At 41.2% G+C, this 19,527-nt stretch overlaps 1 long non-coding RNA gene across 1 annotated transcript; it reads left to right on the top strand.

Annotated features, from left to right (window-relative positions):
* Positions 1–430: 430 nt before the first annotated feature.
* LOC146759622 (uncharacterized) lies at positions 431–6,713 on the top strand. The gene is made up of 3 exons (XR_014932476.1): positions 431–522; positions 1,125–1,234; positions 1,541–6,713. It is a non-coding gene; the product is annotated as an uncharacterized LOC146759622 (long non-coding RNA).
* The last annotated feature ends 12,814 nt before the right edge of the window (positions 6,714–19,527 follow it).

The raw sequence follows: 19,527 nt of genomic DNA on the forward strand, positions 1-19,527 counted from the left end.
CTTTTAGATGGGAGTGCGCAGCAAGGAACACATGGGGTCTCATCTTCCTCCCTTCTCTACATCTGAGTGAGGGACACTGTGACCTGCTCAGGAGGCAAGATGTCATGTCAGGGAGGTGTGTTTTCCTTGTTGTTTTTTATCATCTGTGCTTTGCTTTGCTGTGTTATTTTTTTTCCTTTGCAGTTCTATGGTTTTCTTTCCTATTTGGTGTTTTCTATGTCGTGTTTTTTTTTTGTTTTTTTGTTTTTTGTTTTTTGGTTTTTTTATAAGTTTTTTTCTGTTTTTCCTTGTCTTAGTTTTTTTCTTTTGTTTGATTTATTATTTTTTCTTTGCTTTTATTATTATTATTTTTTGTTAATTCTGTGTTATTTTCTAGAATCCTTCATGGTTTATTTGTTGTTGTGTTTTTCATCTATGCTTTGCTATTTTTCTTTATATACGCTGTATGAGAACTGTTGAATCACAGTCTGAGCCACTGATTATCACCTAGGGAAGGGACCTGGTCAGCCCTGGTTAGTGCAGGTGAGGGCAATGCAGCTGAGTGACTGGAAGGGATGGAGCCTGGCTGCACCTCTCTTACAGCTCATTTTTGAAGGCTGACTGCCCCTGGGTGGAATTTTTTTTGATGGTTTCTCCTCTGTGGAGTTTGTTCTGTGCACTTCCATCCTCAGTGGTGGGTGAGCCATTCTTTCCTTACCTTTGTAGTATATTCACACTGTGCTAGTCTTTCTGTTGTTACAGATAGTATGTGTTTTTTATCTATTTGTTTTCTGTGGTTTTTTAAACTTTGATTCCCTGGTTTTTGGCTTGCTTTTTTTCTTTATATTTCTTTTTTTTTTTTCTTTTTCTTTTTTTTTTTTTTTGCTGTGTCCTATTCTGCTTTACGGTGACATTTGCAAGAGACTGTGAATTCTCCTGGTTCAAATTGCAGTTGGCTTAATCAAATGTGTAAGAAATATATAAGGGCTGCTGAGGCCAGGCTGGAGTTGCATTTCTTTATGAACCTGGGTGTTGCTGCGGATGCGTTTCTCTCCTGTTTTGTCTCTTTTATGGCTGTTCAAGAATATTTGAACGTGCAATGTCAGTGTTTGTTGCCATCCTGCTTTCTCTTCTCTGTCTTGCAGGTCAGCTCGTGCTAGAAGTCAGTGGTATCACTGTATGAATGGAGGTCAGTTTAGGAGCAGCTGCTGATGGAAGGAATCAAGACCAGGCTAATAAATGGAAGCATCTCCTGGTAAGGTGTCAGAGGTGGCAGTAATGATGTCTGTCATCGTTAAAACCAGAGGGCAGGCTCATCCGAGTGCTTGCTGACTGATACTTCGGAGTATCTCATTCTCCAGCTGAACGATAAGAAAGCTAAATATGCTGAGCCATTACAGCTTGTGCTGAAGTTGTGAATGTGCCCCCAGATGTTTCCTTTAGTGGTAAATCATGTTCTGGCACTGTGGTAGTCCTATCTCTGTCATGATCTGGAGCACCGTGTCTTGTTGCGAGCCTTGTGTGCCTGTTTCCATGAACCTTGCTTTCTTTCTCTCTTCAGAGTAAGGGCAGGGTGCTTCCTTGCTTTTGGTGGATTCATCCAGGAGGCTGTTAGAAGGCCAAATGCAATGTTCATTACATGGAGGGACATGATGGGAATGGACTGTCGTTGCCACCAGGCAAAAGTGAGTTTCTTATGTCATGAATGATATAATTTTGATTATTCTGAGCAGTTGCAGTGTGGTAGAGGATGTCACAAAACCATTTATTTGGGAGCGCAGGGAAGAGTCATGAGAACCGAAACCGTAGTTTCTGTTTTGGCTGTCAAAATGGTGGAGTTTCTTTGGGAGGGCAATAGCTGGGCTTCCTGTTAGCAGGCCCCCTCTGAGAGATTGGGCTTCGCTTGCTGCTTTGCTGTGCCTACCTGCCTGCTCCCTGTGCTTGTTCCTTTTACCTTTCACTGCTTCTTTTCCCTTGCTTTGATGCTTTTCCCTTTCAGGGCTCCTTTTCTCTTTCAGTGCTGCCTTTGCCCTTTATGTACTCCTTTTCCCTGTCAGTGTTACTTTATGCTGTTCCATTCCCTTTCGGGGCTCCTTCTAACTTTCAGGACTGCTTTTTCCTTTCAGGGCTGCATTTCTTTGCTTATTTTCATTTTCAGGGCTGCTTTTCCCTTTCAGGGCTGCTTTTCTTTATCAGTTCTCCTTTTCCCTCTCACGGCTCCTTTTCCGTTTCAGGGCTCCTTTTCTTTATCAGTTCTGCTTCTCCCTTTCAGTGCTGCATTTTCTTGTTCCTTTTCCCTTTCAGTGCTGCTTTTCTGTGCTCCTTTCCCTTTCCCTGCCACTTTTCCCTTTCCCTGCTGCTTTTCCCTTTTAGTCTTGCTTTTCCCTTTCACTATTGATTTTCCCTTTTAGTCTTGCTTTCCCTTTCACTACTGCTTTTCCCTGTTAGTCTTGCTTTTCCCTTTCACTGCTGCTTTTACATTTTAGTCTTGCTTTTCCCTTTCACTGCTTCTCTTCCCTTTCACTGCTTCTCTTCCCTTTCACTGCTGCTCATCCCTTTCACTGCTGCTCTTCCCTTTCACTGCTGATTTTCCCTTTCACTGCTGCTTTTCCCTTTTAGTCTTGCTTCTCCCATTTAGTCTTGCTTCTCCCATTTAGTCTTGCTTTTCCCATTTAGTCTTGCTTTTCCCTTTTAGTCTTGCTTTTCCCTTTTACTGCTGCTTTTCCCTTTTAGTCTTGCTTTTCCCTTTCACTGCTGCTTTTCCCTTTTAGTCTTGCTTTTCCATTTTAGTATTGCTTTTCCCTTTTAGTCTTGCTTTTCCCTTTCAGTCTTGCTTTTCCCTTTCAGTCTTGCTTTTCCCTTTCAGTCTTGCTTTTCCCTTTCAGTCTTGCTTTTCCCTTTCAGTCTTGCTTTTCCCTTTCAGTCTTGCTTTTCCCTTTCAGTCTTGCTTTTCCCTTTCACTGCTGCTTTTCCCATTTAGTCTTGCTTTTCCCTTTTAGTCTTGCTTTTCCCTTTTAGTCTTGCTTTTCCCTTTTAGTCTTGCTTTTCCCTTTTAGTCTTGCTTTTCCCTTTTAGTCTTGCTTTTCCCTTTCAGTCTGGCTTTTCCATTTCAGTCTGGCTTTTCCCTTTCAGTCTGGCTTTTCCCTTTCAGTCTTGCTTTTCCCTTTCTGTCATACTTTTCCCTTTTAGTCTTGCTTTTCCCTTTTAGTCTTGCTTTTCCCTTTCAGTCTTGCTTTTCCCTTTCACTGCTGCTTTTCCCTTTTTTTTCTTTCTTTTCCCTTTTAATCTTGATTTCCCATTTAGTCTTGCTTTTCCCATTTAGTCTTGCTTTTCCTTTTCAGTCTGGCTTTTCCCTTTTAGTCTTGCTTTTCCCTTTCAGTCTTGCTTTTTTCTTTCAGTCTTGCTTTTTTCTTTCAGTCTTGCTTTTTTCTTTCAGTCTTGCTTTTCCCTTTCACTGCTGTTTTTGCTTTTCACTGCTGTTTTTGGTTTTCACTGCTGATTTTCCCTTTCACTGCTGCTTTTCCCTTTTAGTCTTGCTTTTCCCTTTACGTCTTGCTTTTCCCATGTAATCTTGCTATTCCCATGTAATCTTGCTTTTCCCATTTAGTCTTGCTTTTCCCATTTAGTCTTGCTTTTCCCATTTAGTCTTGCTTTTCCCTTTTATTCTTGCTTTTCACTTTTATTCTTGCTTTTCCCTTTTAATCTTGCTTTTCCCTTTCACTGCTGCTTTTCCCTTTCAGTCTGGCTTTTCCCTTTCAGTCTGGCTTTTCCCTTTCAGTCTGGCTTTTTTCTTTCAGTCTTGCTTTTCCCTTTCAGTCTTGCTTTTCCCTTTCAGTCTTGCTTTTCCCTTTCAGTCTTGCTTTTCCCTTTCAGTCTTGCTTTTCCCTTTCAGTTTTGATTTTCCCTTTCACTGCTGATTTTCCCTTTCACTGCTGCTTTTTCCTTTTAGTCCTGCTTTTCCCATTTAGTCTTGCTTTTCCCTTTTATTCTTGCTTTTCCCTTTTATTCTTGCTTTTCCCTTTTAATCTTGCTTTTCCCTTTTAATCTTGCTTTTCCCTTTCACTGCTGCTTTTCCCTTTCAGTCTGCCTTTTCCCTTTCAGTCTGCCTTTTCCCTTTCAGTCTGGCTTTTCCCTTTCAGTCTGGCTTTTCCCTTTCAGTCTGGCTTTTCCCTTTCAGTCTTGCTTTTCCCTTTCTGTCATGCTTTTCCCTTTTAGTCTTGCTTTTCCCTTTTAGTCTTGCTTTTCCCTTTTAGTCTTGCTTTTCCCTTTCAGTCTTGCTTTTCCCTTTCTGTCTTGCTTTTCCCTTTCACTGCTGCTTTTCCCTTTTTTTTCTTTCTTTTCCCTTTTAATCTTGATTTCCCATTTAGTCTTGCTTTTCCCTTTCAGTCTGGCGTTTCCCTTTCAGTCTTGCTTTTCCCTTTCAGTCTTGCTTTTCCCTTTCAGTCTTGCTTTTCCCTTTCAGTCTTGCTTTTCCCTTTCAGTCTTGCTTTTTTCTTTCAGTCTTGCTTTTTTCTTTCAGTCTTGCTTTTCCCTTTCACTGCTGCTTTTGCCTTTCACTGCTGTTTTTGGTTTTCACTGCTGCTTTTCCCTTTCACTGCTGCTTTTCCCTTTTAGTCTTGCTTTTCCCTTTCAGTCTTGCTTTTCCCATGTAATCTTGCTTTTCCCATTTAGTCTTGCTTATCCCCTTTTAGTCTTGCTTTCCCCTTATAGTCTTGCTTTTCCCTTTTAGTCTTGCTTTTCCCTTTCCCTGCTGCTTTTCCCTATTTATTCTTGCTTTTCCCTTTTATTCTTGCTTTTCACTTTCACTGCTGCTATTCCTTTTTAGACTTGCTTTTCCCATTTAGTCTTGCTTTTCCCCTTTTAGTCTTGCTTTCCCCTTATAGTCTTGCTTTTCCCTTTTAGTCTTGCTTTTCCCTTTCCCTGCTGCTTTTCCCTATTTATTCTTGCTTTTCCCTTTTATTCTTGCTTTTCACTTTCACTGCTGCTTTTCCCTTTTAGTCTTGCTTTTCCCTTTTATTCTTGCTTTTCCCTTTCACTGCTGTTTTTCCCTTTTAGACTTTCTTTTCCCTTTTAGTCTTTCTTTTCCCTTTTATTCTTGCTTTTCCCTTTCACTGCTGCTTTTCCCTTTTAGTCTTGCTTTTCCCTTTCACTGCTCTTTTCCCTTTTAGTCTTGCTTTTCCATTTTAGTCTTGCTTTACCCTTTCAGTCTTGCTTTTCCCTTTCAGTCTTGCTTTTCCCTTTCAGTCTTGCTTTTCCCTTTCAGTCTTGCTTTTCCCTTTCAGTCTTGCTTTTCCCTTTCAGTCTTGCTTTTCCCTTTCAGTCTTGCTTTTCCCTTTCAGTCTTGCTTTTCCCTTTCACTGCTGATTTTCCCATTTAGTCTTGCTTTTCCCTTTCAGTCTGGCTTTTCCTTTTCAGTCTGGCTTTTCCCTTTCAGTCTTGCTTTTTTCTTTCAGTCTTGCTTTTTTCTTTCAGTCTTGCTTTTTTCTTTCAGTCTTGCTTTTCCCTTTCACTGCTGTTTTTGCCTTTCACTGCTGTTTTTGCCTTTCACTGCTGTTTTTGCCTTTCACTGCTGTTTTTGCCTTTCACTGCTGTTTTTGCCTTTCACTGCTGTTTTTGGTTTTCACTGCTGCTTTTCCCTTTCACTGCTGCTTTTCCCTTTTAGTCTTGCTTTTCCCTTTCACTGCTGCTTTTCCCTTTTAGTCTTGCTTCTCCCATTTAGTCTTGCTTTTCCCATTTAGCCTTGATTTTCTCTTTCCCTGCTGCTTTTCCCTATTTATTCTTGCTTTTCCCTTTTAGTTATGCTTTTCCCTTTGACTCCTGCTTTTCCCTTTTAGTCTTGCTTTTCCCTTTTAGACTTGATTTTCCCTTTTAGTCTTGATTTTCCCTTTCACTGCTGTTTTTCCCTTTTAGTCTTGCTTTTCCCTTTCACTGCTGCTTTTCCCTTTTAGTCTTGCTTTTCCCTTTCACTGCTGCTTTTCCCTTTTAGTCTTGCTTCTCCCATTTAGTCTTGCTTTACCCTTTTAGTCTTGCTTTTCCCTTTCAGTCTTGCTTTTCCCTTTTCAGTCTTGCTTTTCCCTTTCACTGCTGCTTTTCCCTTTCACTGCTGCTTTTCCCTTTCACTGCTGCTTTTCCCATTCACTGCTGCTTTTGCCTTTCACTGCTGCTTTTCCCTTTCAGTCTGCCTTTTCCCTTTCAGTCTGGCTTTTTTCTTTCAGTCTTGCTTTTCCCTTTCAGTCTTGCTTTTCCCTTTCAGTCTTGCTTTTCCCTTTCAGTCTTGCTTTTCCCTTTCACTGCTGATTTTCCCTTTCACTGCTGATTTTCCCTTTCACTGCTGCTTTTCCCTTTCACTGCTGCTTTTCCCATTTAGTCTTGCTTTTCCCTTTTAGTCTTGCTTTTCCCTTTTACTGCTGCTTTTCCCTTTTAATCTTGCTTTTCCCTTTCACTGCTCCTTTTCCCTTTTAGTCTTGCTTTTCCCTTTTCAGTCTTGCTTTTCCCTTTCACTGCGGCTTTTCCCTTTCACTGCTGCTTTTCACTTTCACTGCTGCTTTTCAATTTCACTGCTGCTTTTCCCTTTCACTGCTGATTTTCCCTTTCATTTCTGCTTTTCCCTTTCACTGCTGATTTTCCCTTTCACTGCTGATTTTCCCTTTCATTTCTGCTTTTCCCTTTCACTGCTGATTTTCCCTTTCACTGCTGATTTTCCCTTTCACTGCTGATTTTCCCTTTCACTGCTGATTTTCCCTTTCACTGCTGATTTTCCCTTTCATTTCTGCTTTTCCCTTTCACTGCTGATTTTCCCTTTCACTGCTGAATTTCCCTTTCACTGCTGATTTTCCCTTTCACTGCTGATTTTCCCTTTCACTGCTGATTTTCCCTTTCACTGCTGATTTTCCCTTTCACTGCTGCTTTTCCCTTTCACTGCTGCTTTTCCCTTTCACTGCTGCTTTTCCCTTTCACTGCTGCTTTTCCCTTTCACTGCTGCTTTTCCCTTTCACTGCTGCTTTTCCCTTTCACTGCTGCTTTTCCCTTTCACTGCTGCTTTTCCCTTTCACTGCTGCTTTTCCCTTTTAGTCTTGCTTTTCCCTTTCACTGCTGCTTTTCCCTTTTAGTCTTGCTTTTCCCTTATAGTCTTGCTTTTCCCTTTCACTGCTGCTTTTCCCTTTTAGTCTAGCTTTTCCCTTTCACTGCTGCTTTTCCCTTTTAGTCTTGCTTCTCCCATTTAGTCTTGCTTTTCCCATTTAGTCTTGCTTTTCCCTTTCACTGCTGCTTTTCCCTTTTAGTCTTGCTTTTCCCTTTCACTGCTGCTTTTCCCTTTTAGTCTTGCTTCTCCCATTTAGTCTTGCTTTTCCCATTTAGTCTTGCTTTTCCCATTTAGTCTTGCTTTTCCCTTTCCCTGCTGCTTTTCCCTATTTATTCTTGCTTTTCCCCTTTAGTCTTGCTTTTCCCTTTGACTGCTGCTTTTCCCTTTTAGTCTTGCTTTTCCCTTTTAGTCTTGCTTTTTCCTTTTAGACTTGATTTTCCCTTTTAGTCTTGATTTTCCCTTTCACTGCTGTTTTTCCCTTTTAGTCTTGCTTTTCCCTTTCACTGATGCTTTTCCGTTTTATTCTTGCTTTTCCCTTTCACTGCTGCTTTTCCCTTTTAGTCTTGCTTTTCCCTTTCACTGCTGCTTTTCCCTTTTAGTCTTGCTTTTCCCTTTCACTGCTACTTTTCCCTTTTAGTCTTGCTTCTCCCATTTAGTCTTGCTTTATCCTTTTAGTCTTACTTTTCCCTTTCAGTCTTGCTTTTCCCTTTCAGTCTTGCTTTTCCCTTTCAGTCTTGCTTTTCCCTTTCAGTCTTGCTTTTCTCTTTCAGTCTTGCTTTTTTCTTTCAGTCTTGCTTTTTTCTTTCAGTCTTGCTTTTCCCTTTCAGTCTTGCTTTTCCCTTTCAGTCTTGCTTTTCCCTTCCCCTGCTGCTTTTCCCTTTCACTGCTGCTTTTCCCTTTCACTGCTGCTTTTCCCTTTCACTGCTGCTTTTCCCTTTACGTCTTGCTTTTCCCATGTAATCTTGCTTTTCCCATGTAATCTTGCTTTTCCCATGTAATCTTGCTTTTCCCATTTAGTCTTGCTTTTCCCTTTTAGTCTTGCTTTTCCCTTTTACTGCTGCTTTTCCCTTTTAATCTTGCTTTTCCCTTTCACTGATGCTTTTCCCTTTTATTCTTGCTTTTCCCTTTCACTGCTGCTTTTCCCTTTTATTCTTGCTTTTCCCTTTCACTGCTGCTTTTCCCATTTAGTCTTGCTTTTCCCATTTAGTCTTGCTTTTCCCATTTAGTCTTGCTTTTCCCTTTCACTGCTGCTTTTCCCTTTTAGTCTTGTTTTTCCCATTTAGTCTTGCTTTTCCCATTTAGTCTTGCTTTTTTCTTTCAGTCTTGCTTTTCCCTTTCAGTCTTGCTTTTCCCTTTCACTGCTGCATTTCCCTTTCACTGCTGCTTTTCCCTTTCACTGCTGCTTTTCCCTTTACGTCTTGCTTTTCCCTTTACGTCTTGCTTTTCCCATGTAATCTTGCTTTTCCCATTTAGTCTTGCTTTTCCCATTTAGTCTTGCTTTTCCCTTTTAGTCTTGCTTTTCCCTTTTACTGCTGCTTTTCCCTTTTAATCTTGCTTTTCCCTTTCACTGCTGCTTTTCCCTTTCAGTCTGGCTTTTCCCTTTCAGTCTGGCTTTTCCCTTTCAGTCTGGCTTTTCCCTTTCAGTCTGGCTTTTCCCTTTCAGTCTGGCTTTTCCCTTTCAGTCTGGCTTTTCCCTTTCAGTCTTGCTTTTCCCTTTCAGTCTTGCTTTTCCCTTTCAGTTTTGATTTTCCCTTTCACTGCTGCTTTTCCCATTTAGTCTTTCTTTTCCCTTTTAGTCTTGCTTTTCCCTTTCACTGCTGCTCATCCCTTTCACTGCTTCTCTTCTCTTTCACTGCTGCTTTTCCTTTTCACTGCTGCTATTCCTTTTTAGTCTTGCTTTTCCCATTTAGTCTTGCTTTTCCCCTTTTAGTCTTGCTTTCCCCTTATAGTCTTGCTTTTCCCTATTTATTCTTGCTTTTCCCTTTTAGTCTTGCTTTTCCCTTTGACTGCTGCTTTTCCCTTTTAGTCTTGCTTTTCCCTTTCACTGATGCTTTTCCCTTTTATTCTTGCTTTTCCCTTTCACTGCTGCTTTTCCCTTTTATTCTTGCTTTTCCCTTTCACTGCTGCTTTTCCCATTTAGTCTTGCTTTTCCCATTTAGTCTTGCTTTTCCCATTTAGTCTTGCTTTTCCCATTTAGTCTTGCTTTTCCCTTTTATTCTTGCTTTTCCAATTTAGTCTTGCTTTTCCCTTTCAGTGCAACTTTTCCGTTTTAGTCTTGCTTTTCCCTTTTAGTCTTGCTTTACCGTTTTAGTCTTGCTTTTCCCTTTCAGTCTTGCTTTTCCCTTTCAGTCTTGCTTTTCCCTTTCAGTCTTGATTTTCCCTTTCAGTCTTGCTTTTCCCTTTCAGTCTTGCTTTTCCCTTTCAGTCTTGCTTTTCCCTTTCAGTCTTGCTTTTACCTTTTCAGTCTGGCTTTTCCCTTTCACTGCTGCTTTTCTTTTTCACTGCTGCTTTTCCCTTTCAGTCTGGCTTTTCCCTTTCAGTCTGGCTTTTCCCTTTCAGTCTGGCTTTTCCCTTTCAGTCTGGCTTTTCCCTTTCAGTCTGGCTTTTCCCTTTCAGTCTGGCTTTTTTCTTTCAGTCTGGCTTTTCCCTTTCAGTCTGGCTTTTCCCTTTCAGTCTTGCTTTTCCCTTTCAGTCTTGCTTTTCCCTTTCAGTCTTGCTTTTCCCTTTCAGTTTTGCTTTTCCCTTTCAGTTTTGCTTTTCCCTTTCACTGCTGATTTTCCCTTTCACTGCTGATTTTCCCTTTCACTGCTGATTTTCCCTTTCACTGCTGATTTTCCCATTCACTGCTGCTTTTCCCTTTCAGTCTTGCTTTTCCCTTTCAGTCTTGCTTTTACCTTTTCAGTCTGGCTTTTCCCTTTCACTGCTGCTTTTCTTTTTCACTGCTGCTTTTCTTTTTCACTGCTGCTTTTCCCTTTCAGTCTTGCTTTTCCCTTTCAGTCTTGCTTTTCCCTTTACGTCTTGCTTTTCCCTTTACGTCTTGCTTTTCCCATGTAATCTTGCTTTTCCCATGTAATCTTGCTTTTCCCATGTAATCTTGTTTTTCCCATTTAGTCTTGCTTTTCCCTCTTATTCTTGCTTTTCCAATTTAGTCTTGCTTTTCCCTTTTAGTCTTGCTTTTCCCTTTCCCTGCTGCTTTTCCCTTTTAATCTTGCTTTTCCCTTTCATTGCTGCTTTTCCCTTTCAGTCTGGCTTTTCCCTTTCAGTTAGGCTTTTCCCTTTCAGTCTTGCTTTTCCCTTTCAGTCTTGCTTTTCCCTTTCACTGCTGATTTTCCCTTTCACTGCTGATTTTCCCTTTCACTACTGCTTTTCCCATTTAGTCTTGCTTTTCCCTTTTAGTCTTGCTTTTCCCTTTCACTGCTGCTCATCCCTTTCACTGCTTCTCTTCCCTTTCACTGCTGCTTTTCCTTTTCACTGCTGCTTTTCCTTTTCACTGCTGCTATTCCTTTTTAGTCTTGCTTTTCCCATTTAGTCTTGCTTTTCCCCTTTTAGTCTTGCTTTCCCCTTATAGTCTTGCTTTTCCCTTTCCCTGCTGCTTTTCCCTTTTATTCTTGCTTTTCCCTTTTAGTCTTGCTTTTCCCTTTGACTGCTGCTTTTCCCTTTTAGTCTTGCTTTTCCCTTTTAGACTTGATTTTCCCTTTTAGTCTTGATTTTCCCTTTCACTGCTGTTTTTCCCTTTTAGTCTTGCTTTTCCCTTTCACTGATGCTTTTCCCTTTTATTCTTGCTTTTCCCTTTCACTGCTGCTTTTCCCTTTTAGTCTTGCTTTTCCCTTTCACTGCTGCTTTTCCCTTTTAGTCTTGCTTCTCCCATTTAGTCTTGCTTTTCCCATTTAGTCTTGCTTTTCCCATTTAGTCATGCTTTTCCCATTTAGTCTTGCTTTTCCCATTTAGTCTTGCTTTTCCCTTTCACTGCTGCTTTTCCCTTTTAGTCTTGCTTTTCCCATTTAGTCTTGCTTTTCCCTTTCAGTCTTGCTTTACCCTATCAGTCTTGCTTTTCCCTTTCAGTCTTGCTTTTCCCTTTTCAGTCTTGCTTTTCCCTTTCACTGCTGCTTTTCCCTTTCACTGCTGCGTTTCCCTTTCAGTCTGGCTTTTCCCTTTCAGTCTGGCTTTTCCCCTTCAGTCTGGCTTTTTTCTTTCAGTCTGGCTTTTCCCTTTCAGTCTTGCTTTTCCCTTTCAGTCTTGCTTTTCCCTTTCAGTCTTGCTTTTCCCTTTCAGTCTTGCTTTTCCCTTTCAGTTTTGCTTTTCCCTTTCAGTTTTGCTTTTCCCTTTCACTGCTGATTTTCCCTTTCACTGCTGATTTTCCCTTTCACTGCTGATTTTCCCTTTCACTGCTGATTTTCCCTTTCACTGCTGCTTTTCCCTTTCACTGCTGCTTTTCCCTTTCACTGCTGCTTTTCTCATTTATTCTTGCTTTTCCCATTTAGTCTTGCTTTTCCCTTTCAGTCTTGCTTTTCCTTTTCAGTCTGGCTTTTCCCTTTCAGTCTGGCTTTTCCCTTTCAGTCTTGCTTTTCCCTTTCAGTCTTGCTTTTCCCTTTCAGTCTTGCTTTTCCCTTTCAGTCTTGCTTTTCCCTTTTCAGTCTTGCTTTTCCCTTTCACTGCTGCTTTTCCCTTTCACTGCTGCTTTTCCCTTTCAGTCTTGCTTTTCCCTTTCAGTTTTGCTTTTCCCTTTCAGTTTTGCTTTTCCCTTTAACTGCTGATTTTCCCTTTCACTGCTGATTTTCCCTTTCACTGCTGATTTTCCCTTTCACTGCTGATTTTCCCTTTCACTGATTTTCCCTTTCACTGCTGCTTTTCCCTTTCACTGCTGCTTTTCCCATTTAGTCTTGTTTTTCCCATTTAGTCTTGCTTTTTCCTTTCAGTCTTGCTTTTCCCTTTCAGTCTTGCTTTTCCTTTTCAGTCTGGCTTTTCCCTTTCAGTCTGGCTTTTCCCTTTCAGTCTTGCTTTTTTCTTTCAGTCTTGCTTTTTTCTTTCAGTCTTGCTTTTCCCTTTCACTGCTGTTTTTGCCTTTCACTGCTGTTTTTGGTTTCCACTGCTGCTTTTCCCTTTCACTGCTGATTTTCCCTTTTCACTGCTGCTTTTCCCTTTTAGTCTTGCTTTTCCCATTTAGTCTTGCTTTTCCCTTTCAGTCTTGCTTTACCCTTTCAGTCTTGCTTTTCCCTTTCAGTCTTGCTTTTCCCTTTTCAGTCTTGCTTTTCCCTTTCACTGCTGCTTTTCCCATTTAGTCTTGCTTTTCCCATTTAGTCTTGCTTTTCCCTTTCAGTCTTGCTTTACCCTTTCAGTCTTGCTTTACCCTTTCAGTCTTGCTTTACCCTTTCAGTCTTGCTTTACCCTTTCAGTCTTGCTTTTCCCTTTTCAGTCTTGCTTTTCCCTTTTCAGTCTTGCTTTTTCCTTTCAGTCTTGCTTTTCCCTTTTCAGTCTGGCTTTTTTCTTTCAGTCTGGCTTTTCCCTTTCAGTCTTGCTTTTCCCTTTCAGTCTTGCTTTTCCCTTTCAGTCTTGCTTTTCCCTTTTCAGTCTTGCTTTTCCCTTTCACTGCTGATTTTCCCTTTCACTGCTGCTTTTCCCTTTCAGTCTGGCTTTTCCCTTTCAGTCTGGCTTTTCCCTTTCAGTCTGGCTTTTTTCTTTCAGTCTGGCTTTTTTCTTTCAGTCTGGCTTTTCCCTTTCAGTCTGGCTTTTCCCTTTCAGTCTTGCTTTTCCCTTTCAGTCTTGCTTTTCCCTTTCAGTCTTGCTTTTCCATTTCAGTCTTGCTTTTCCCTTTTCAGTCTTGCTTTTCCCTTTCACTGCTGCTTTTCCCTTTCACTGCTGCTTTTCCCTTTCAGTCTGGCTTTTCCCTTTCAGTCTGGCTTTTCCCTTTCAGTCTGGCTTTTCCCTTTCAGTCTTGCTTTTCCCTTTCAGTCTTGCTTTTCCCTTTCAGTCTTGCTTTTCCCTTTTCAGTCTTGCTTTTCCCTTTCACTGCTGCTTTTCCCTTTCACTGCTGCTTTTCCCTTTCACTGCTGCTTTTCCCTTTCAGTCTGGCTTTTCCCTTTCAGTCTTGCTTTTCCCTTTCAGTCTTGCTTTTCCCTTTCAGTCTTGCTTTTCCCTTTCAGTCTTGCTTTTCCCTTTTCAGTCTTGCTTTTCCCTTTCACTGCTGCTTTTCCCTTTCACTGCTGCTTTTCCCTTTCAGTCTTGCTTTTCCTTTTCAGTTTTGCTTTTCCCTTTAACTGCTGATTTTCCCTTTCACTGCTGATTTTCCCTTTCACTGCTGATTTTCCCTTTCACTGATTTTCCCTTTCACTGCTGCTTTTCCCTTTCACTGCTGCTTTTCCCATTTAGTCTTGTTTTTCCCATTTAGTCTTGCTTTTTCCTTTCAGTCTTGCTTTTCCCTTTCAGTCTTGCTTTTCCCTTTCAGTCTGGCTTTTCCCTTTCAGTCTGGCTTTTCCCTTTCAGTCTTGCTTTTTTCTTTCAGTCTTGCTTTTCCCTTTCACTGCTGTTTTTGCCTTTCACTGCTGTTTTTGGTTTCCACTGCTGCTTTTCCCTTTCACTGCTGATTTTCCCTTTTCACTGCTGCTTTTCCCTTTTAGTCTTGCTTTTCCCATTTAGTCTTGCTTTTCCCTTTCAGTCTTGCTTTACCCTTTCAGTCTTGCTTTTCCCTTTCAGTCTTGCTTTTCCCTTTTCAGTCTTGCTTTTCCCTTTCACTGCTGCTTTTCCCATTTAGTCTTGCTTTTCCCTTTCAGTCTTGCTTTACCCTTTCAGTCTTGCTTTACCCTTTCAGTCTTGCTTTTCCCTTTCAGTCTTGCTTTTCCCTTTTCAGTCTTGCTTTTCCCTTTCACTGCTGCTTTTCCCTTTCAGTCTTGCTTTTCCCTTTCAGTCTTGCTTTTCACTTTCAGTCTTGCTTTTCCTTTTCAGTCTGGCTTTTTTCTTTCAGTCTGGCTTTTCCCTTTCAGTCTTGCTTTTCCCTTTCAGTCTTGCTTTTCCCTTTCAGTCTTGCTTTTCCCTTTTCAGTCTTGCTTTTCCCTTTCACTGCTGCTTTTCCCTTTCACTGCTGCTTTTCCCTTTCAGTCTGGCTTTTTTCTTTCAGTCTGGCTTTTCCCTTTCAGTCTTGCTTTTCCCTTTCAGTCTTGCTTTTCCCTTTCAGTCTTGCTTTTCCCTTTCAGTCTTGCTTTTCCCTTTCAGTCTTGCTTTTCCCTTTCAGTCTTGCTTTTCCCTTTTCAGTCTGGCTTTTCCCTTTCACTGCTGCTTTTCCCTTTCACTGCTGCTTTTCCCTTTCAGTCTTGCTTTTCCCTTTCAGTCTTGCTTTTCCCTTTCAGTCTTGCTTTTCCCTTTTCAGTCTTGCTTTTCCCTTTCACTGCTGCTTTTCCCTTTCACTGCTGCTTTTCCCTTTCAGTCTTGCTTTTCCTTTTCAGTTTTGCTTTTCCCTTTAACTGCTGATTTTCCCTTTCACTGCTGATTTTCCCTTTCACTGCTGATTTTCCCTTTCACTGCTGCTTTTCCCATTTAGTCTTGTTTTTCCCATTTAGTCTTGCTTTTCCCTTTCAGTCTTGCTTTTCCCTTTCAGTCTTGCTTTTCCCTTTCAGTCTTGCTTTTCCCTTTTCAGTCTGGCTTTTCCCTTTTATTCTTGCTTTTCCCTTTTAATCTTGCTTTTCCCTTTCACTGCTGATTTTCCCTTTCACTGCTGATTTTCCCTTTCACTGCTGATTTTCCCTTTCACTGCTGATTTTCCCATTTAGTCTTGCTTTTCCCTTTTACTGCTGCTTTTCCCTTTTAATCTTGCTTTTCCCTTTCACTGCTGCTTTTCCCTTTTAGTCTTCCTTTCCCTTTCACTGCTGCTTTTCCCTTTTAGTCTTGCTTTTCCCATTTAGTCTTGCTTTTCCCATTTAGTCTTGCTTTTCCCTTTTAGTCTTGCTTTTCCCTTTTACTGCTGCTTTTCCCTTTTACTCTTGCTTTTCCCTTTCACTGCTGCTTTTCCCTTTTAGTCTTGCTTTTACCTTTTAGTCTTGCTTTTCCCTTTCAGTCTTGCTTTTCCCTTTCAGTCTTGCTTTTCCCTTTTCAGTCTTGCTTTTCCCTTTCACTGCTGCTTTTCCCTTTCACTGCTGCTTTTCCCTTTCAGTCTTGCTTTTCCCTTTCAGTTTTGCTTTTCCCTTTCAGTTTTGCTTTTCCCTTTAACTGCTGATTTTCCCTTTCACTGCTGATTTTCCCTTTCACTGCTGATTTTCCCTTTCACTGCTGATTTTCCCTTTCACTGATTTTCCCTTTCACTGCTGCTTTTCCCTTTCACTGCTGCTTTTCCCATTTAGTCTTGTTTTTCCCATTTAGTCTTGTTTTTCCCATTTAGTCTTGCTTTTTCCTTTCAGTCTTGCTTTTCCCTTTCAGTCTTGCTTTTCCTTTTCAGTCTGGCTTTTCCCTTTCAGTCTGGCTTTTCCCTTTCAGTCTTGCTTTTTTCTTTCAGTCTTGCTTTTTTCTTTCAGTCTTGCTTTTCCCTTTCACTGCTGTTTTTGCCTTTCACTGCTGTTTTTGGTTTCCACTGCTGCTTTTCCCTTTCACTGCTGATTTTCCCTTTTCACTGCTGCTTTTCCCTTTTAGTCTTGCTTTTCCCATTTAGTCTTGCTTTTCCCTTTCAGTCTTGCTTTACCCTTTCAGTCTTGCTTTTCCCTTTCAGTCTTGCTTTTCCCTTTTCAGTCTTGCTTTTCCCTTTCACTGCTGCTTTTCCCATTTAGTCTTGCTTTTCCCATTTAGTCTTGCTTTTCCCTTTCAGTCTTGCTTTACCCTTTCAGTCTTGCTTTACCCTTTCAGTCTTGCTTTTCCCTTTCTGTCTTGCTTTTCCCTTTTCAGTCTTGCTTTTTCCTTTCAGTCTTGCTTTTCCCTTTTCAGTCTGGCTTTTTTCTTTCAGTCTGGCTTTTCCCTTTCAGTCTTGCTTTTCCCTTTCAGTCTTGCTTTTCCCTTTCAGTCTTGCTTTTCCCTTTTCAGTCTTGCTTTTCCCTTTCACTGCTGCTTTTCCCTTTCACTGCTGCTTTTCCCTTTCAGTCTGGCTTTTCCCTTTCAGTCTGGCTTTTCCCTTTCAGTCTGGCTTTTCCCTTTCAGTCTGGCTTTTTTCTTTCAGTCTGGCTTTTCCCTTTCAGTCTTGCTTTTCCCTTTCAGTCTTGCTTTTCCCTTTCAGTCTTGCTTTTCCCTTTCAGTCTTGCTTTTCCATTTCAGTCTTGCTTTTCCCTTTTCAGTCTTGCTTTTCCCTTTCACTGCTGCTTTTCCCTTTCACTGCTGCTTTTCCCTTTCAGTCTGGCTTTTCCCTTTCAGTCTGGCTTTTCCCTTTCAGTCTTGCTTTTCCCTTTCAGTCTTGCTTTTCCCTTTCAGTCTTGCTTTTCCCTTTCAGTCTTGCTTTTCCCTTTTCAGTCTTGCTTTTCCCTTTCACTGCTGCTTTTCCCTTTCACTGCTGCTTTTCCCTTTCACTGCTGCTTTTCCCTTTCAGTCTGGCTTTTCCCTTTCAGTCTTGCTTTTCCCTTTCAGTCTTGCTTTTCCCTTTCAGTCTTGCTTTTCCCTTTCAGTCTTGCTTTTCCCTTTTCAGTCTTGCTTTTCCCTTTCACTGCTGCTTTTCCCTTTCACTGCTGCTTTTCCCTTTCAGTCTTGCTTTTCCTTTTCAGTTTTGCTTTTCCCTTTAACTGCTGATTTTCCCTTTCACTGCTGATTTTCCCTTTCACTGCTGATTTTCCCTTTCACTGATTTTCCCTTTCACTGCTGCTTTTCCCTTTCACTGCTGCTTTTCCCATTTAGTCTTGTTTTTCCCATTTAGTCTTGCTTTTTCCTTTCAGTCTTGCTTTTCCCTTTCAGTCTTGCTTTTCCTTTTCAGTGTGGCTTTTCCCTTTCAGTCTGGCTTTTCCCTTTCAGTCTTGCTTTTTTCTTTCAGTCTTGCTTTTCCCTTTCACTGCTGTTTTTGCCTTTCACTGCTGTTTTTGGTTTCCACTGCTGCTTTTCCCTTTCACTGCTGATTTTCCCTTTTCACTGCTGCTTTTCCCTTTTAGTCTTGCTTTTCCCATTTAGTCTTGCTTTTCCCTTTCAGTCTTGCTTTACCCTTTCAGTCTTGCTTTTCCCTTTCAGTCTTGCTTTTCCCTTTTCAGTCTTGCTTTTCCCTTTCACTGCTGCTTTTCCCATTTAGTCTTGCTTTTCCCATTTAGTCTTGCTTTTCCCTTTCAGTCTTGCTTTACCCTTTCAGTCTTGCTTTACCCTTTCAGTCTTGCTTTTCCCTTTCAGTCTTGCTTTTCCCTTTTCAGTCTTGCTTTTCCCTTTCACTGCTGCTTTTCCCTTTCAGTCTTGCTTTTCCCTTTCAGTCTTGCTTTTCCTTTTCAGTCTGGCTTTTTTCTTTCAGTCTGGCTTTTCCCTTTCAGTCTTGCTTTTCCCTTTCAGTCTTGCTTTTCCCTTTCAGTCTTGCTTTTCCCTTTCAGTCTTGCTTTTCCCTTTTCAGTCTTGCTTTTCCCTTTCACTGCTGCTTTTCCCTTTCACTGCTGCTTTTCCCTTTCAGTCTGGCTTTTTTCTTTCAGTCTGGCTTTTCCCTTTCAGTCTGGCTTTTCCCTTTCAGTCTGGCTTTTCCCTTTCAGTCTTGCTTTTCCCTTTCAGTCTTGCTTTTCCCTTTCAGTCTTGCTTTTCCCTTTCAGTCTTGCTTTTCCCTTTTCAGTCTGGCTTTTCCCTTTCACTGCTGCTTTTCCCTTTCACTGCTGCTTTTCCCTTTCAGTCTGGCTTTTCCCTTTCAGTCTTGCTTTTCCCTTTCAGTCTTGCTTTTCCCTTTCAGTCTTGCTTTTCCCTTTCAGTCTTGCTTTTCCCTTTCAGTCTTGCTTTTCCCTTTCAGTCTTGCTTTTCCCTTTTCAGTCTTGCTTTTCCCTTTCACTGCTGCTTTTCCCTTTCACTGCTGCTTTTCCCTTTCAGTCTTGCTTTTCCTTTTCAGTTTTGCTTTTCCCTTTAACTGCTGATTTTCCCTTTCACTGCTGATTTTCCCTTTCACTGCTGATTTTCCCTTTCACTGCTGATTTTCCCTTTCACTGCTGCTTTTCCCATTTAGTCTTGTTTTTCCCATTTAGTCTTGCTTTTCCCTTTCAGTCTTGCTTTTCCCTTTCAGTCTTGCTTTTCCCATGTAATCTTGCTTTTCCCATTTAGTCTTGCTTTTCCCATTTAGTCTTGCTTTTCCCTTTTATTCTTGCTTTTCCCTTTTAATCTTGCTTTTCCCTTTCACTGCTGATTTTCCCTTTCACTGCTGATTTTCCCTTTCACTGCTGATTTTCCCTTTCACTGCTGATTTTCCCATTTAGTCTTGCTTTTCCCTTTTACTGCTGCTTTTCCCTTTTAATCTTGCTTTTCCCTTTCACTGCTGCTTTTCCCTTTTAGTCTTCCTTTCCCTTTCACTGCTGCTTTTCCCTTTTAGTCTTGCTTTTCCCATTTAGTCTTGCTTTTCCCATTTAGTCTTGCTTTTCCCATTTAGTCTTGCTTTACCCTTTTAGTCTTGCTTTTCCCTTTTAGTCTTGCTTTTCCCTTTTACTGCTGCTTTTCCCTTTTAGTCTTGCTTTTCCCTTTCACTGCTGCTTTTCCCTTTTAGTCTTCCTTTCCCTTTCACTGCTGCTTTTCCCTTTTAGTCTTGCTTTTCCCATTTAGTCTTGCTTTTCCCATTTAGTCTTGCTTTTCCCATTTAGTCTTGCTTTTCCCTTTTAGTCTTGCTTTTCCCTTTTACTGCTGCTTTTCCCTTTTACTCTTGCTTTTCCCTTTCACTGCTGCTTTTCCCTTTTAGTCTTGCTTTTACCTTTTAGTCTTGCTTTTCCCTTTTAGTCTTGTTTTCCCTTTCAGTCTTGCTTTTCCCTTTCAGTCTTGCTTTTCCCTTTCAGTCTTGCTTTTCCCTTTCAGTCTTGCTTTTCCCTTTCCCTGCTGCTTTTCCCTTTCCCTGCTGCTTTTCCCTTTCCCTGCTGCTTTTCCCTTTCCCTGCTGCTTTTCCCTTTCACTGCTGCTTTTCCCTTTCACTGCTGCTTTTCCCATTCACTGCTGATTTTACCTTTTGGTTTTGCTTTTCCCTTTCATTTCTGATTTTCCCTTTCACTGCTGTTTTTTACTTTCACTGCTGCTCTTCCCTTTCACCTCTGATTTTCCCTTTCACTGATGATTTTCCCTTTCACTGCTGCTTTTCCCTTTCACTGCTGCTTTTCCCTTTTAGTCTTACTTTTCCCTTTTACTGCTGCTTTTCCCTTTTAGTCTTACTTTTCTCTTTCACCTCTGATTTTCCCTTTCACCTCTGATTTTCCCTTTCACTGCTGCTCTTCTCTTTCACTGCTGCTCTTCTCTTTCACTGCTGCTTTTCCCTTTCAGTCTTGCTTTTCCCTTTCACTGCTGCTTTTCCATTTCACTGCTGCTTTTGCCTTTCGCTGCTGCTCTTCCCTTTCACTGCTGCTCTTCTCTTTCACTGCTGCTTT

Source organism: Coturnix japonica, chromosome 10, assembly GCF_054131305.1.
Source record: "Coturnix japonica strain WE chromosome 10, WE-NBRP24, whole genome shotgun sequence".
NCBI lineage: Eukaryota > Metazoa > Chordata > Aves > Galliformes > Phasianidae > Coturnix > Coturnix japonica.